We start from the raw sequence: 15153 nt of genomic DNA on the forward strand, positions 1-15153 counted from the left end.
AGCCCGGACACAGGGCGCTTGTGAGGCTTCTGACGGGGAAAAAAGACGAGAGAACAAGACGCCAAGATGGAATTCCTTGGTTCCCAGCGCTGTTGGCGGCTGGCACGGCGCTGTCGCTACCCGGGCGCTCCTTTGTGTCGCTGCTGCTCCGCGGGCACCGCCGGGGAGGAGGAGGAGGAGGAGGAGGAGGAGGAGGAAGAGGAGGAGGAGGGGTTGATGGAGAGAGGTCCTGCGGCCGCAGCTGCTGCTCCTGGCTCTGTGCCGTGGGTTTGTCCGCTCCATCCCCGTGTTTGGAAGGGCAGCGGAGGGTCCGGGAGCGGGAGGTGAGTGCGGCACCGGGATGGGAATCCGCGCTCCCCGCGTTGTCGGTGGGGCGGGAAATCGCTGCTTCTTTCTTCTCGTTCTCCTCCTTCTCCTTCCTAATGTTACGGTCATCGTCGCCAGGGCTCTCCGGTGCCCAGCTGGGGTTTGGGGTTTGACCCTTTCGTTAAAGACAAGGAAGGAAATCCATGTGGAGAGTGGTAATGCCCAGCGTGGAGCGATCCGGCTGGAGGCTCTTTCAGGCAGAATTACCTTCGGCACTTCGGGGAGGAAAGAAATTCCGTTTCTGTCTGTTCCAGAGGCTGTGACAAACTGTAGCCATTTCTGGGATTCAGGCTGAATTTATTTATTCAGCCATAAATCCTTTTGCCTTTTTATTTTTTTTTTTTATTATTTTTTTCCTTTTAAATACCGGGTCTCATAGGGCTCTTTGCAGATATATAAGGGGTTATGAAACTCCCCAGCAATGTACCTGCCCGGGTCAGAGGAGTTTACCTTTCGACGCAATTCAAAGCAAAGTTTAAATTTCAAAGCAATTGTTTAAACTTAAATTTAACCCTGTGTTGCCCCCTCTGGGGCTGCTGGTGGTGCGTGCAGGATGTTTTACCAAGTACTGTCTCAACTTTGGCATCCCCGAGCCATAAAACCGGTGAAAGCAGAGCATGTAAATTAATTAATATGTCTATCAGAGATCACTTGTTTTGGCAAGGATGTTTACAGGCCATCCAAGGTCCATTGGAATAAACAGGAAAACACTCACTGAGGATGACTCATGTCCATGGGCTTTGGACCCCGTGCAGGATGTTGGAAATGTTCTTTGCCAAGTGGAACTCTGTGGGTAACCCTCCCACAGCCCCTTTGGCTTGTAAAAGGGAGTGGGATGAGGTTTTTAACAAAAAAAAAAACATCGAGAATGGTCTTGGGGAGTAGCGTAAGACAAAAAAACTTGCGGGTTTGTGGCTTGCTTTAAATACATTTGCTAATTGCACGTGTGCTCCCTGGGGTTTTACATGCCATTGATCTTCAATTAATTGCTAATGGCTGAGCCTGCTGCTGTTTGCGCGGCTGATGAGGCAAATTGCAGCCTGTCCTTCTGCAGTAATTATTTACTTGTGGTGGCACCTCGGGGTGCGCAGCCCTGGAAGCTCCAGGTGTGGGGGGCTCGCGTGGGACTCACCTGGGAGCACGCAGGGCAGCTGGATGATGGATATCCCCCCCCAGAAAGGACTTTGCTGACACCTTTCGTGATCTCTTGCTTATCACAGGCCGCACGGGATTTCACAGATAGGTTGTGCATCGAGCCCACGGCTTCTGTGAGGTCTCCTCTTGCCCCTATGGACGGGCTCCATCCATGGCAGGGCTCCAGGCACGTCTGAGCCACAGGCTTCAGCTCTGAAAGGGTGAGTGATTTCTTCCATTTGACAAGGCTGTGATTGGGCTGAGAGCTGCTCTGATCTGTCAAAATGCGTGGTTTTGCAAATAATGCCCATTAAAGCACGCCAGGGTGGCTGTGGTTGTGGTGGCACTGGTGTTGGCAGAGCCACTTTGAATTTGTGCGTGTTCTCCTCCTCAGCAGATGCAAAGGGATGTGTGCAGTTCCTGTAGCAGCAGAAACTTCACCTACATTTGGAAACACACCTACCTAGCTTGTTCTTTGCAGTCCTGCAGGGCCTCTCGACACCAGTTTTAGGGGGGCTGCTTCTGAATGATGTTCTGAGCAGATTCATCCTCAGAACACCATTGACCAGATAACAACATTATCCTGAAGATGACTCCAGCCAGTTGGAGCAGGCCCAGAAGAGCCATTGTGGGCATCCTTCCCTTAAGATAAAACAGATTATAAACCAATGAAAAGTATCTGTGAGCATCACAAACGTGACCACAGCAGATTTCTGCTGCCAGAAGGGTGTCCTGCTTTCCTTATGGGACCTGGCAGGAAGAAATGTTGCTGCTGCTTAAAAACCACAGCCTGCAAGGGAGGGAAGTTATTTGTGACACAGGGCAGGAAGGCTTGGCACAAAACCAAACTGCTGGGAGCCACCACAGGGATAATGTGAACACCCATCCAGGGGTTCCTGCACTGCTCCTGTGCCACCCTCGCTGTGCCAGCCCCCTTGGTGATGTGCTAAAGGTGATTTTTGGTGTCCTGGCTGTGGTGCACCCCTCCACACAGCAGAGAATCCCACGTTTCTCGTTCTGGTGATCACAGAGCCTGTTTTTAGAGCAATTCAAAGCAACAGGGAGGGAAAGAGAGTATCTGGCATCTCTCTCACTTTGCTCTCATTTAAGTTTCATGCAAGGCAATGTAGACCAGAATTAATTACTAATTCTAATTATACTTTGTGTCTTGGAGATATTGATGATATTTTCAATTTCAAATTTATGCATCTGCAGCTTCATTTTTTTTTTATTATTTTCCACTGCAGCAACAAAGCCAGGAAAGCTCTTAAACACAGATGCCTATTTTAAGCCTGCCAGCAGTCCCTTTGACTTAATTCAGCTGAGTGGCCCAGGGCAATTGTTTGGTATAAAATTCTCTCTTTCCTGATGGCAGTTGAAGTTGTTGTGGTTTTTTTCATGGTTTTGAGGGAAGAAGAGGAGAGAGGGCAGAAGGGAAGAAGTTGCTTATTCCTGAAGATACAGATACTTCCTTACACAACTTGGCCAAGCTTTTCTGGGTAAACCCCCAAAATGGGGATTCTCGTGTGATAAAAATTCTGGTGTCTTGGTACTTGCTTTCACCCTGAAAAAAAAACCTCTGGGTTTTGTGTGACACTCATTCTGGACAGTTTTAAAAGGCCTTTTTCATTCTCACAACACCTATTAATTATATTATATATTAATTAATATAATTATATTAATTAATATAATTATATTAATTTATATATTATTTATAGTGATATATTAAAATATATAATATATTAATTATATATTTTATTAATTATAATAAAACTACTGATAGATCTGCCTCAGACATGTCTGTTTCTGACCTGGAGTGAGTCCATGCCTTGGCACTTTACCATCCTTCCACTCTTCCTTGTCTTCACCTTTTTTCTGCATTAAGCTCTTGCACTTTCCCTTTCCCCCCCCCACAATTTGCCAGTATTTACCTCACAGTTGTTCTTTCCTTGGCAACCTTTCCCCTGCTGGAATGGCAGAACCAGTGGATTTGCCCGCACCTTCGCTCTGCATTTTGTGTTTTCCGTGTTCCTTGTGGACACCCTGAGCAGCTCAGGACAAGGATTTCAATCAGATTTTCCCTTCTGTGTTTGCCCCCCATGCTTGGACACCAGCGTGGTGACCACAGTGGTGCCTCTTTGGTTGTGTCTCAGAGAGGTGTGCTAGTGGAAAACTGCGTGTTGGGTTTGTGTGGGTTTACATGGGACCGGTTTATGTGGATTCATATGGGTTTATATGGATTTATATGGGACAATTCAGCACCCAGATCCGGGAGTTACCAGTGGAAAGGAGGGAACAAGGATCAGCACCAGGGCTACAAAAGGAGTGTGGCAGTGACGCTGATGAAATTTGACAAATATGGGCTGAATATCACCTCATACATCACGCCTGGTCTTTGGGCCCTCCCTGAACTGAGAGCTGCACCTTCCCATCCTTACTTTCCTTGGTTCATGGATGTTGTAAGGAATTCCCATCCAACAGCAGTGCATTTGTTGTGCTCTGTTCTGAGAAATGATGATTACTGGCGCACTTCTGTCCTAACAACCAGCTTCCTCTTGCAGCTGTCGCTCAGTTTGATTTTTATGCCACAGATTAGCAATATCAGACTAATTCCTGCTGGTGGAACCCAGTGCTTGACACCCCGGTACCTGGAAACACACAGAAAGGATGAGGGGGCTATTTATAAAACAGGCAAAAAGCTTGTAAGCCTGTATGAAGTGATGGAGAAAACGAGGCACTACTTGAAAGAAGTGATGGCAAAAGAGCCTACAAATTACCTGTCCTTGAATTCAGTATTAAATTGAAGTTATGAACAAATCTGTCCCTGATATTACAGTGTGGTGATATGCATGAATATTATCTGCTAATCTTTGGTCTCATTTGAAATGCTCTTCTGTTTGTTTTTTTTTTTTTTTTTAATTAGCATTTGGTCCCCAGCATTGAAGCTACCAGTGGAAGGTATCTGTATTAAATTTTAAAGATTACCTCCATCAATTTTTAACAATCTCCACTTCTTAAATGTATTACGTAAAGAGTTTTTAAAATGCAATTTCCTGAGAGTTCCTGAGCCACCTTTAAGCAGGTGTAAAGCTGCTTTCACCCCATTTTGGTGGTTTTGGGCAGCAGTGGCAGGGGAGGTGCAGGGCTGTTACTGATTCACAGAAAATTTCCTTTCTCAGGTCACTTTCAGGTCAAAGGTAGCAAAAAACACCAGAGATTTCGAGTGCTCTTTGATAATGATAAACAATAAGTATAACTTATATATATAAGATATAGATAGATAGATATGTAGATATACAATACTTGTAAGTATATATTATATATAATATATAATAAGTATTATATATAATAAGTATTATATATAATATATGTTATATATATAAGATTATAAATAATAGAAATAATATTATAAATAATAAGATAAATAATCAGTATAACTCCAGCCAGTCTTCAGACAGGTAATTTTCATTCAAACAGGTATTTAAAAAGAGGAGAGAGATATTTCTAAATTAGAGCACCTGTGGTTTAAAAGCAATGACACTTAACACAGTATTTTAGTCTCAGTGATTATTCAAAATGAGGTTTTATATTTTCCTTTTGCCTTCCAGCATTGCAAGTGACTTTTCCTTGTACTTCTGCCCCTTTTTGGATTAAATTCTGCTGTCTGCTCCTCAGCGAAGAAATTTTCTCTCGTGAAGCGGCTGCCAATGTAAATTCAAAGGGCAATTTCTGGAGAGTTTTGAACATTGTGCCCATAATTCTTCTTATCAGAAACACATAAGAACTGCACTTCTGCTATCTCTGTGAGGATAATATTAGCAGAGTTCTCATCATCTTTGCACTGTCCTTACTGGAGTCTTAGCTTTGTGTTAAGAGCTCTTCTGGAGGCATTCCATAAAATTAAATGGAGATTAAAACTAATTGGTTTCTATGTTTCTAAGCCACTGTAAAAACTTGAATAATAAGTTGAGGAAATTGTCTTTTTGAAAGTTTTTTTTTTTTTTCCTGCTGTTGAAAAATTTTATCACTAAGGAGTTATTTTCCTCTCCCATCCCGTAAAAGTTTTACTAATGGCAAAGAATCATTCATTATATGTCTTAAAAGAAAACTGTAAACAGTAAGAAATAAGAATCAATGTGGTTATTGAGCACAATTTATATGCCCAAAGTTTCAGTAATGCAAAAGCAAATTACAGGAGAACTTCCAGTATCTCATTTATTGTATTCTGCTCATATTAGTCATGGTGAGTTTCTGGCTAGAAAGATGAAAAATGCAGTTTTCATATTTAATACCTGATATTTAATCTTTGAAAATCCCACCAAAAAATGGAATGAGGAGGTGATTTAGTGGTATAAAATGGGACAGGAAATGTCACAGGCTTTAGAAGCCAAGCCAAATTTTGTGACCTTTGCTGTCCTCTGGCGCTCATCTGAAATCCACCATGGATTTCTCTGCTTAGGAAGAACCTTTTCTTCAGTCATTCCCCATTGTCTGCAGAGGGTTATTCCCACAGTGAGGAAAATTGAGAATGGGTTTCTCTGCTGCTGACCAAATCTTTGCAGCAGGATCTTCACTGGACCTTCTCTGATTTTTGAGTCCTCTCATCTCTGCCTCTGTTTCCTCATGCAGGGGCTGGGTCCTGGTATTGTCATCTGAAAATACATTTAGGGGGAATTAGCTGAGGCATGGGAGCCAGGATGCTTTTGAAATGCATTATGATCTGAAATAATTCCGTGCTCCTGTTAGGAACAGTTTTTAATTTAATCTACTCATAATGGAAAGGGAGAAATACAGTGTCAAGGGGAAAAACACATGTAAACATGTGAAACGTAGGTAGTAGCTACTTGTACTTAAATTCCTATGTTACCTCACATTCTGTTTTACTTAGTTAATCTTGGCTGTTAGCTGTCTGTTGCCCAACCCAAATATTTGGCTCCTGTTTAAACTGAATACTTCAAGTAATTTACCAGTGTTTTGTTTGCTCTCATTGTAGTCAGTGAACACACCAGTGGCTATTCAGACTTTTTTTTTTTTTCTCTAAGATGAAAATTTTAAATGAATATTTTATATGAATATTTTAAATGGAAATCTTTGCTAAAAGATATTTTTTTAGTTAGTATCAATAAAGGATTTTTACAAACCGACCTGTGAGGCAGAAGGGGAGAGGCAGAGGTGCTTTCTCAGATCTGTGAGATCCTCAGCATTCTGTATGAGAACCTTCCAGACTTTGTTGGAAGTGGAAAAAGAAACTGACTCAGTTGATCTCAGAAAATTGCAGTTATTAAAAAAAAAAGAAAAGAAAAAAGAAAAGAGGTGGAAAATAAACTTGATATTAATTTAAGCAGAATTTTCGAGCTAAACAGAAATCTTTTCTGCATCCCAGCTGCTTACAGGAATACATCTACTAATGCCAGACTGAGACAGGCTCTGGTTACTGATGGGAACCATCTCCTCATGCTAATTTAGCTGGTTTAATAGATGCCCAGAAGCCTGGGGTTATTTAGCTGAAAGCAGGTTTATAGTAGATTTTTGAAACTGAATCTGTTATGAGAGAGACTCGTCCTTCACTTGCTGGGAGTCCTGTGCAGGGTCTGGGTACACCATGCAGGTGACTGCTGCAGCAGCTGTGGAAACTCCTGGGCTCACATTTCCGCTTAAAATGCTCTGGATTGAGCACTTTTCAATTCCACTTTTAATCAGCCTCTCGAGCTCTTCTGGAAAGAGCATTCGGGGGGCGTTTTTCTTGCCAGGGGACTTCCAGTGCCGTGGAAGGTTTCAGTAAAGTTTCAGACCCATAATCTTCATTTTGTTATGTATCTGATCGTGAGGTCTTGTGGGCACGACCTGGATTCCCTCCCTTCTCAAGGGAAGGAGTGGATTTGCAAGCCATGAGTTTGTGTTCTGCATGTTGGAAGGAATTTGAGGTCTGGCTGTCCAAGATCAGCAATAATCAGTAATAAAAGCAGGTATTATCAGAGAGGCAGCTCCAAACACACCTGAGGCTGCCCAGCGAGGTTGTGCTGGGGCTGGCTGGGGTGGAGATGATTCCCTTGAGTGGAAGCCCATAGATTGCTGAGATTTTGGGTTTTCCTGGATTGTATTGTCACGGTTTTCGCTCTCTGTGCCTCCCCTGCCCCACAGAGAGCAGGCTGTGGGCTTTTGGGGGTGACCTGTGCTGACCAAAGGGTTTTCCACAGAATGTGTTGTCATGCCCAGCAATGAAACCTTGGGCAGGGGGAGGTGGATTGAGGGTCTGCCCCCCAGCTGGCATAAAGCTTTCATTGACTGTGATATTTATAAACACAAATGAAAAAAATAAATGCTGTTGTGAAGCTGTTACAAGTGAGGTAGTCTGAAGCATTTTAGAATTGAAAATTTGTAAAAAACTAGCATAGAAAAAGAGCTGTACCATGTTTCATCCAACATTTTACCTTTTATTTAGTGATCAGGTTATGGCACCATGCGTTTGCTGCCAGTCTCCACTGGGACCATCTCCATCATTCCTTTTGCTCCTGTCTGAAGCCCCTGCTCCAGATTAGCTTCATGTTTCACCCATTAAACTGCTGAGCCGTGTCCACAGAGCTGAGGGACACCCTGGGAATTTGGTGGCAAAACAAACCTTTGTTTTTTCTTTGCTGTGAGTGCCACCACTAAAGCTGGAACCTGTTGCTATTCTGTTCAGTGAGGTAATGGACAACCAGCAGTGAATTTGAACGCTGCCCTGCAGGCAATTAACTGCAGATTGCTCCAGCCTTGTTTTTCCTCGGTGTTGTAGTGTGTTCGTTAAGTTCATTTAATTCCTCCCCCATTTTATGTATCTGCTCCCCCCCGTTTTGTGTAAAATGGTTCTGCCCTCCTCAGTTTTCCCGCCACAGCCCTGCCAGTTCTATTGTCAATCTGTTAGGTTATATAATTCCTCCTCCCCTTTTTCCCTTATATGTATGCTTCTTCTCCTCCCTGGGCCAAGCCAATCACCCCCCACTCCACCTAGCATTCCAGAAGCTTCTCCACTTTGGGGTTGTGGTTGGCTGTGGTCCCGGGACCCCTCCCATACCTGGTACCTATTGGGCTCTCCACTATGGCATTTGTGTTAAGTTTATCCCCTCTTCTCCCACCACTGGTCTGCTGTAAACCCCTCCCGGGTCTACTCCTTCTCTTTAAAACCCCTAAGCACCCTTTGTTCTTGGTCATTGGCTGTTACATTGCGGGCTTTCCAATAAACCTGTTTAGCCCCCGTGGCGAGTGTCCAGCTCCTTCCTTCTCGTCGTTAGCAGCGATCCAGGCCGCAGCCAGCACAGCCCGAGGCCTTACGGCGCCAAGGGGCGCTGGCACACCGTGCAGCGAGGTGCGGGCCTTACCCTCAGCTAGCCGGGCTCTGACCTTCTCTGCTCTAGAAGGCTGAATACACACCGCTGCACCTTGGCACTGATTTGTCCCCCCTTTTCCCTGGATTCCTCCGTGGAACCGAATTAAAATCCCCTTCAAAGTCCCACATAACTCTGCCTGCTTGACAGCTCCCTCTGCAGCGTGTTGTGTCCCCTTGAATCATCTCTCTGACCACTCAGGCCTGCCTCACTTTATCCCCTGAGCCTCTTTTCAGTGTGTTTCCATTTGTGCTGCCACATGTGGGAAGCTGTTCATGGTGGTGTCGCCGGAATGTTCTTGCTGATGGAGTGGAGATGGACCAGGTGGATTCTGGAGGTCCCTTCCAACCTCAGTCTTTCTGTGATTCCACTTGGAAAAGCTGTCCTTGACCCCTCACCCTGCAGTTTTCAGCAATAGATATGACATATGTATTAGATAGATAGCTATGTCATATATTAGATATAAACCTTAAAGGTTTTGGTAGCAAAAATGGCGGGGTCTCATTTAACCTGAGAAAAAAAAGGAATTCTTTTTCTATCTCTGAATTGTTAACTAGTCCCTGTAGTATTCAAGGTATGTAAGCAACATAGAACAACAAAATAGAAGCACAACAGTGCTTAGAAATACAGGTTTGAAGGCTGTGCTGTTCCCAGGAGCCTGTGTTCAACAACTGCACTTCAAAACAGTGGGGATACTTTAAATTTGTTCACTGAGGGTTTATAGACTCATGGTGTGTGTAGGTGGTCAGCTGTAATGTGAATATTCTCTATCCTGTGCATATCCTGTGCAATAATTACATATTAATCTGTAATTATGTGAACACAACTTTTTTTGAAAATCTATTTTCCTTCCCTTCTGAACTTAACAAGTAAAACCAATTCTGTCTGGGTGCTGCTTGTGACTAAACTAATTTTTTTAAGTGAATCCTTGTGAATAAAATCTTAGTAGTGGTGCTAGGATTTAACACATTTCTCAGTTGCAGGCATAATGCTAAAGAAAACTTGAATTATCCTCTGGCTCTTGTTCGAACAGTGAATCCCAGACAACTTGTGGAGCTTCACCTTTGCCAGAGTGCAATCAGCACTGCCAAAGAGAGTTCAAGGGTTTTCTGGGCTTTGTACATTGGGCAGAGGAGAGGGATCTTTCATCTTGCTCAGGCAGTTTGCATTGGAGACATATATAAAATTTCAGGGGAAATAAAACCCTTTTCAGCAGCACCCTTACATCTGTGGAAGGACCAGTTTAAGCCCAGAGTTACAGATAAATTTGATTTATGGACACAGCAGCCACAAATTGCAGTGCGAACAGACGTGTGTCCTAGCTCATTAAAAAAAGCATTTTTGTGTGTTGCGTCATCCGGTTGTTCTGTTAAGCAAAGCTGGAATTCCTCCCTTTTCATGTTTTTGGTTTCTCTGCATCCTGCTGGAGCAGCCAGGAGAGAGTGTAGCACCAGATAAAATGTGGGGGATTAAAGCAGGAGACAAAATCTTGAATGGAAACAGTCTTTCGGAAAATGGTAAATTAGTACAGGAAGAGATGCTGTGAACAAACTGCTGTCTTCTTTAGGGAAAAGTTAAATTCTGGCTCACGATTTGTTGTGGCTGTATGAATGTTTTGTGGGAATCAACAAAGCTTAGTGTTTCTCCACCAACTTGTGGTAAATATAAATATTCTCAACCTCTCTCTCTTCCTCTCTCAGTGGCAAATGAATTTAACAGGACGGAATATAAATCTTTGCAAATCTCCTCCTTCACAGAGGTGTTTTTCCCTTTCTGTTCCTCTCTCAGCTCTGAAACTGCACCTTCCTTGTAGACGAGAGCTTTGGGTGGCTTCTGATATTTTCTGGCGTTTCTCATATGTGAATGAATCTCTGTGTGGTCACACAGACCTTCTCAGAATGAAAATCTGGCACTTTTCAGGCCAAACCAATAGTTTCGTCCCCAAAAAGGCGTCTGAGGGAGTGAGTACGGGCAGGCTGGAATGGGAACACGGGCTGTGCTCAGTGCAAGGTGGAAACAAAGCTGGGCCTGGAGGAGCTTTGGGTTTGTGTGCATTTGCTCCACAGCTGACCTTAAGGTGCTCACTTTTGGCTGTGCTGCTCAGAGCACACCTCAGGCTGCGTGGTGCTTTGAGAAAGTGATGGAAAATTGTCCTAGAGTCGCAGACATCTTTTATGGAAAATCCTTTCCTTAGGGTTGTTCCTCATGAGAAGCTGAGAGGGCTCAGGAACAAAATGTAAACAATGGTTATCTACTGCTGTGGAATGCAGCAGGTGCATCTGTGATTGGTCTCATGTGGTTGTTTCTAATTAATGGCCAATCACAGTCAGCTGGCTCAGACTCTCTGTCCCAGACACAACCCTTTGTTATCATTCCTTCTTTTTCTATTCCTAGCTAGCCTTCTGATGAAATCTTTTCTTCTATTCTTTTAGTATAGTTTTAATGTAATCTATATCATAAAATAATGAATCAGCCTTCTGAAACGTGGAGTCAGATCCTCATCTCTTCCCCAATCCGAAAACCCCTGTGAACACGGTCACACTGCAGAACCCTGCTATTCTGTAAACTCACCAACTTTTACACTCCATGTGTACTGAATATTGCTGCTGTGGCCTCTGGAGAGAGAAAAGGGAAATTTGCCAGCCTGCTCCTGCCACTGCAAGTGGGAGAAAGCCAGGCAATGCTTCCTTCCACCTCGGTTTTATTGTTTGTAGGGTGAATATGACTTCCTGAAAGTGATGGTTTCACATTTCAATATGGGTCCACTTGCCTTAGAAAGGGTATAGCAGCCTTGCATGCTACCCATAACTTCAGTAAAATGACAGTAGCAGAATTTGTTTATCTGTGGTGGTCAAACCCTTCAGGACATCTTCTAAAGCAGCACCAGCCAGACCTGCTGTCTTCCTTCTGTTTGTGGATTATTACCCCTTTCAGCAGTGCTCATCAATCACTGGGTTTCCCTTAATGGTAGGGAATGAGTGATAGCCAAAGGCAGGAGTGATTTGTCTTTCCTTAGCTTTGCATTTCACTTCCCTGTGCTGAAGAAGTTACACAGTTCATTCTGCTCCAAGGTTGGCTCAGCCTTCTGCACAACATGATTGTGATCAAGGCTTCACTTCAGAATGGAGCTTGAAGGGGTCATTTAAAAAGGACAGAATAGCAATTTTTTGGCTTTTAAACCAGTCCTCAGTTCATTTTTGTAGCTGCACAAATGTATTTCCCCTTTCAGGAAAAGCTTTTAATATTGTTTATTGGTTGCTTTGGTTTTGTTGTGGTTGGAGTTTTTTTAGTTTGTTGGTTTTGGTTTTTTGTTTTTTGGTTTTTTTTTTTTTTTGCCTGAATTTTGTGTTGTGTTGTGCCATTGATGAGTTTCTACTGGTTCATTACCATTTCCCTGCCTTCATTTTCCCTCTGCCTTGGTTTGTCACCTTTCTCTTCTGCTTCCCCTTATCTCTTTCTTCTTTCTCATCCTTGGTGGTCCCCCTACCCCTCAGGGCTTCCCAGCAGCAGGAGCCACCAGCACCTCCCAGTTCCAACTCCTGTAATTCCTGTTGTAATTTGTGTTGTAATTTGTGTTGGCTGCACAATTTCTGGGACAAAAGGCCCTTTTCACTGCATTTTCCATGCTCACAAGGATATTTTCCAGGTGATCATGGCACTCACCTGTGACGGTGTTCACAGGGGTCTGAGGATGAGGGAAGAGACGAGGATCTGACTCCATGTTTCAGAAGGCTTGATTTATTATTTTATGATATAGATTACATTAAAACTATACTAAAAGAATAGAAGAAAGGATTTCATCAGAAGGCTGGCTAAGAATGGAAAAAGAAAGAATTAATAACAAAGGGTTGTGTCTTGGACAGAGAGTCTGAGCCAGCTGACTGTGATTGGCCATTAATTAGAAACAACCACACAAGACCAATCACAGATGCACCTGTTGCATTCCACAGCAGCAGATAATCAATGTTTACATTTTGTTCCTGAGCCCTCTCAGCTTCTCATGAGGAAAAATCCTAAGGAAAGGATTTTCCATAAAAGATGTCTGCGACACTCACCCACTGGGACGTTTCGAAGCTGATGACCAAACCTTTTTTGCTGTGTGTGTTAGTGCCTCGTCCTATCACAAACAGCAAAATCTATTTCATTAACCACTGGGAGAAATAATTTTCCTCTGCAGATATCTGCTGCTAAGAAACTCCATTTATGGATTTGGAGATCCTTTCCAGTAGGAAGATAAAACGCATTGTCTACTTCATTTGATGTGGTCCTGGATCCACAGAGAATTTCCTATGCCTCGTAAAACTCCAGCCACCTGCAGTAGGTTGGTTCTATTAAATTCATCACCCAACTGCAAACAGCACATGGAAATCCTGGTTTATTATTTATCCCCTTGTCAAGGGCAGAACTCCCTGACTGCGTTTTGGGCACGGATCAATGACAAGATGACTTTTTAGGCACTGAACCAAGCCCTGGATTTCAACCTTTGTGTGCCCCTTGTCTCGTGCCGCTGTGGTGGTGCTGACTCCAGTGCAGAACCCTCTGCCCCCACTTTCCTGCCCAAGCAGGTGTGGCCAGAAGCCTTTGGGCTCCTGCTTTCCTCTGGATTTATGATTTGTGGCCACTCAGCACAAATTATGGAAGTATTTTGCAGATGACCAAAAAAAGGGGAGGTAAGAACACTCTTGAATTTCTGCAAGTTATTTGCAGGACCAAGAATAAAATCCACAAATTCCTGGGCTTTGGGGATAACCAGGAGCATTTATGGGATGGTTACACCTGATTGTGGATCTCTGGCTGGGAGTTTAATCCTGTTATTTCTGAAAGACATTTTTACACCACATTAAAGGTTCTCAAAGTGTCATGCAACAGTACTAGGGTGTTTTAAAGCGAACACAGGGATGTTGTGCTCTTGCCAACAGCGTTTTCCTGGCCAGAACAATGTTTTTTCTTCCCCAGTGTGTCACATTTTATAGCTTGTTTCACTTTTTAAGGGCTCCTGGCAGGTCCTTAAGCTCTGGGCTCCATCCAGGAGAAGCAGCCAAAATTAAGCTGTGCCAAACCACAGCTACTGTGCTGTTGATTTGTTCTTTTTTGCACAAATTACAGTATTTAGCAAGCACTCATTCCCTGACATTTGCAGCAGTGTCTGGTTTCTCAGTGTCTTATTATTAAATAAAAAATAATGATATTAGTCATAAAAAGTAATGAAAAACTTAAAGCAGGATCTTGGGACTTAGTACTACACATAACCTAGATACGATCTGAGCTGGAATCTACTCTGTTAATTCGGGTTCTTTCCTGCTTTTTTAAGGGAAAACTTTGATTTTTTTTTAATTTATTTTTTTTAAACTGGTTACCTTTTAACAGCTCATATTTCTTGTGTTTGGGAAGAATCAGTAGCGCAATTTCCTCCCAGTGCTCTAGGATGTCACCACAAACTCTGTGTGTACACATATGGATACACACACACCCCCACAAATATTTATATTTAAGACAGACATTAAAACACTTGAAGCTGATTTACATGATGTCTTCAGAGTATTGGAAAAAAAGGCATTAAAACCCCCACATTTTCAGAGTATTGAAAAAACATTCAGCCTCCTCTGGGGGTAGGGGTGGAGGGTGGGAGATAGCAGCAGCTTTTTACTACATGCCACCAAAAATAAATTAGGATTTTCCTTACACAGAGACACAGTGCTTAAAAGAGAAATAAACCCATGCATTTTGTGTCTCCTCAAGTTCTCTGCCTGGAAATATTTTGACTAAACCTTTGGGGTGTAGATGGGGTGTTTCTTTTCAATCTCCTCTTCTGCCTTTTCTTCTTGCTTGAGGGTACATTGGAATATACATATATTGGAGTGGGAGTTTGGTCAGGCTCTGCTTGCAATAAAAGAGCAGAGTCTTTCACAGAGTTCTCTCTGTCCTTTATTTCTTACTAGAAGCCAGTTAGATTTAACAAACCCACACCCAGTGTTTTAAATATTTCATCTCTTACTTGTTTCATCTCTAGCTTTAAAATATTACAGTCAAAATAGGGAGTTTTTTTTTAGTCTGATGAGGTCTCCTGCTTCAGAAACAGAGAAGTCAAATCTCCTATATTCCTAAATATTATATCTATTATATTCCTGAAAGCAGAGAGAAATACTTTCAGGGTGATAAAGCTGTGTCTTTATGTGAAAAGTGAGACTGAGAGCATCAACACATTTTCCTGTCATTTGTGGATCTTTTTAATGGGCAAAAATCCATATTGGTAGCCTTGTGTGTCAGCCCTAAGCCTGTGTAATTTCAA

At 43.0% G+C, this 15153-nt stretch overlaps 1 protein-coding gene across 1 annotated transcript in view; it reads left to right on the forward strand.

The window, feature by feature from the left end:
- Positions 1 to 236: 236 nt before the first annotated feature.
- The window catches only part of MARCHF3 (membrane associated ring-CH-type finger 3), a 63183-nt gene continuing 48266 nt past the window's right edge, over positions 237 to 15153 (forward strand). Inside the window, exons 1-2 of the mRNA XM_058043879.1 lie at positions 237 to 323; positions 1587 to 1721. The gene's annotated coding sequence lies outside the window, so the exon portion shown is untranslated. The remainder of the gene's footprint in view (positions 324 to 1586; positions 1722 to 15153) is intronic.

This window comes from Melospiza georgiana, chromosome Z, assembly GCF_028018845.1.
Source record: "Melospiza georgiana isolate bMelGeo1 chromosome Z, bMelGeo1.pri, whole genome shotgun sequence".
Taxonomy (NCBI): Eukaryota; Metazoa; Chordata; class Aves; order Passeriformes; family Passerellidae; genus Melospiza; species Melospiza georgiana.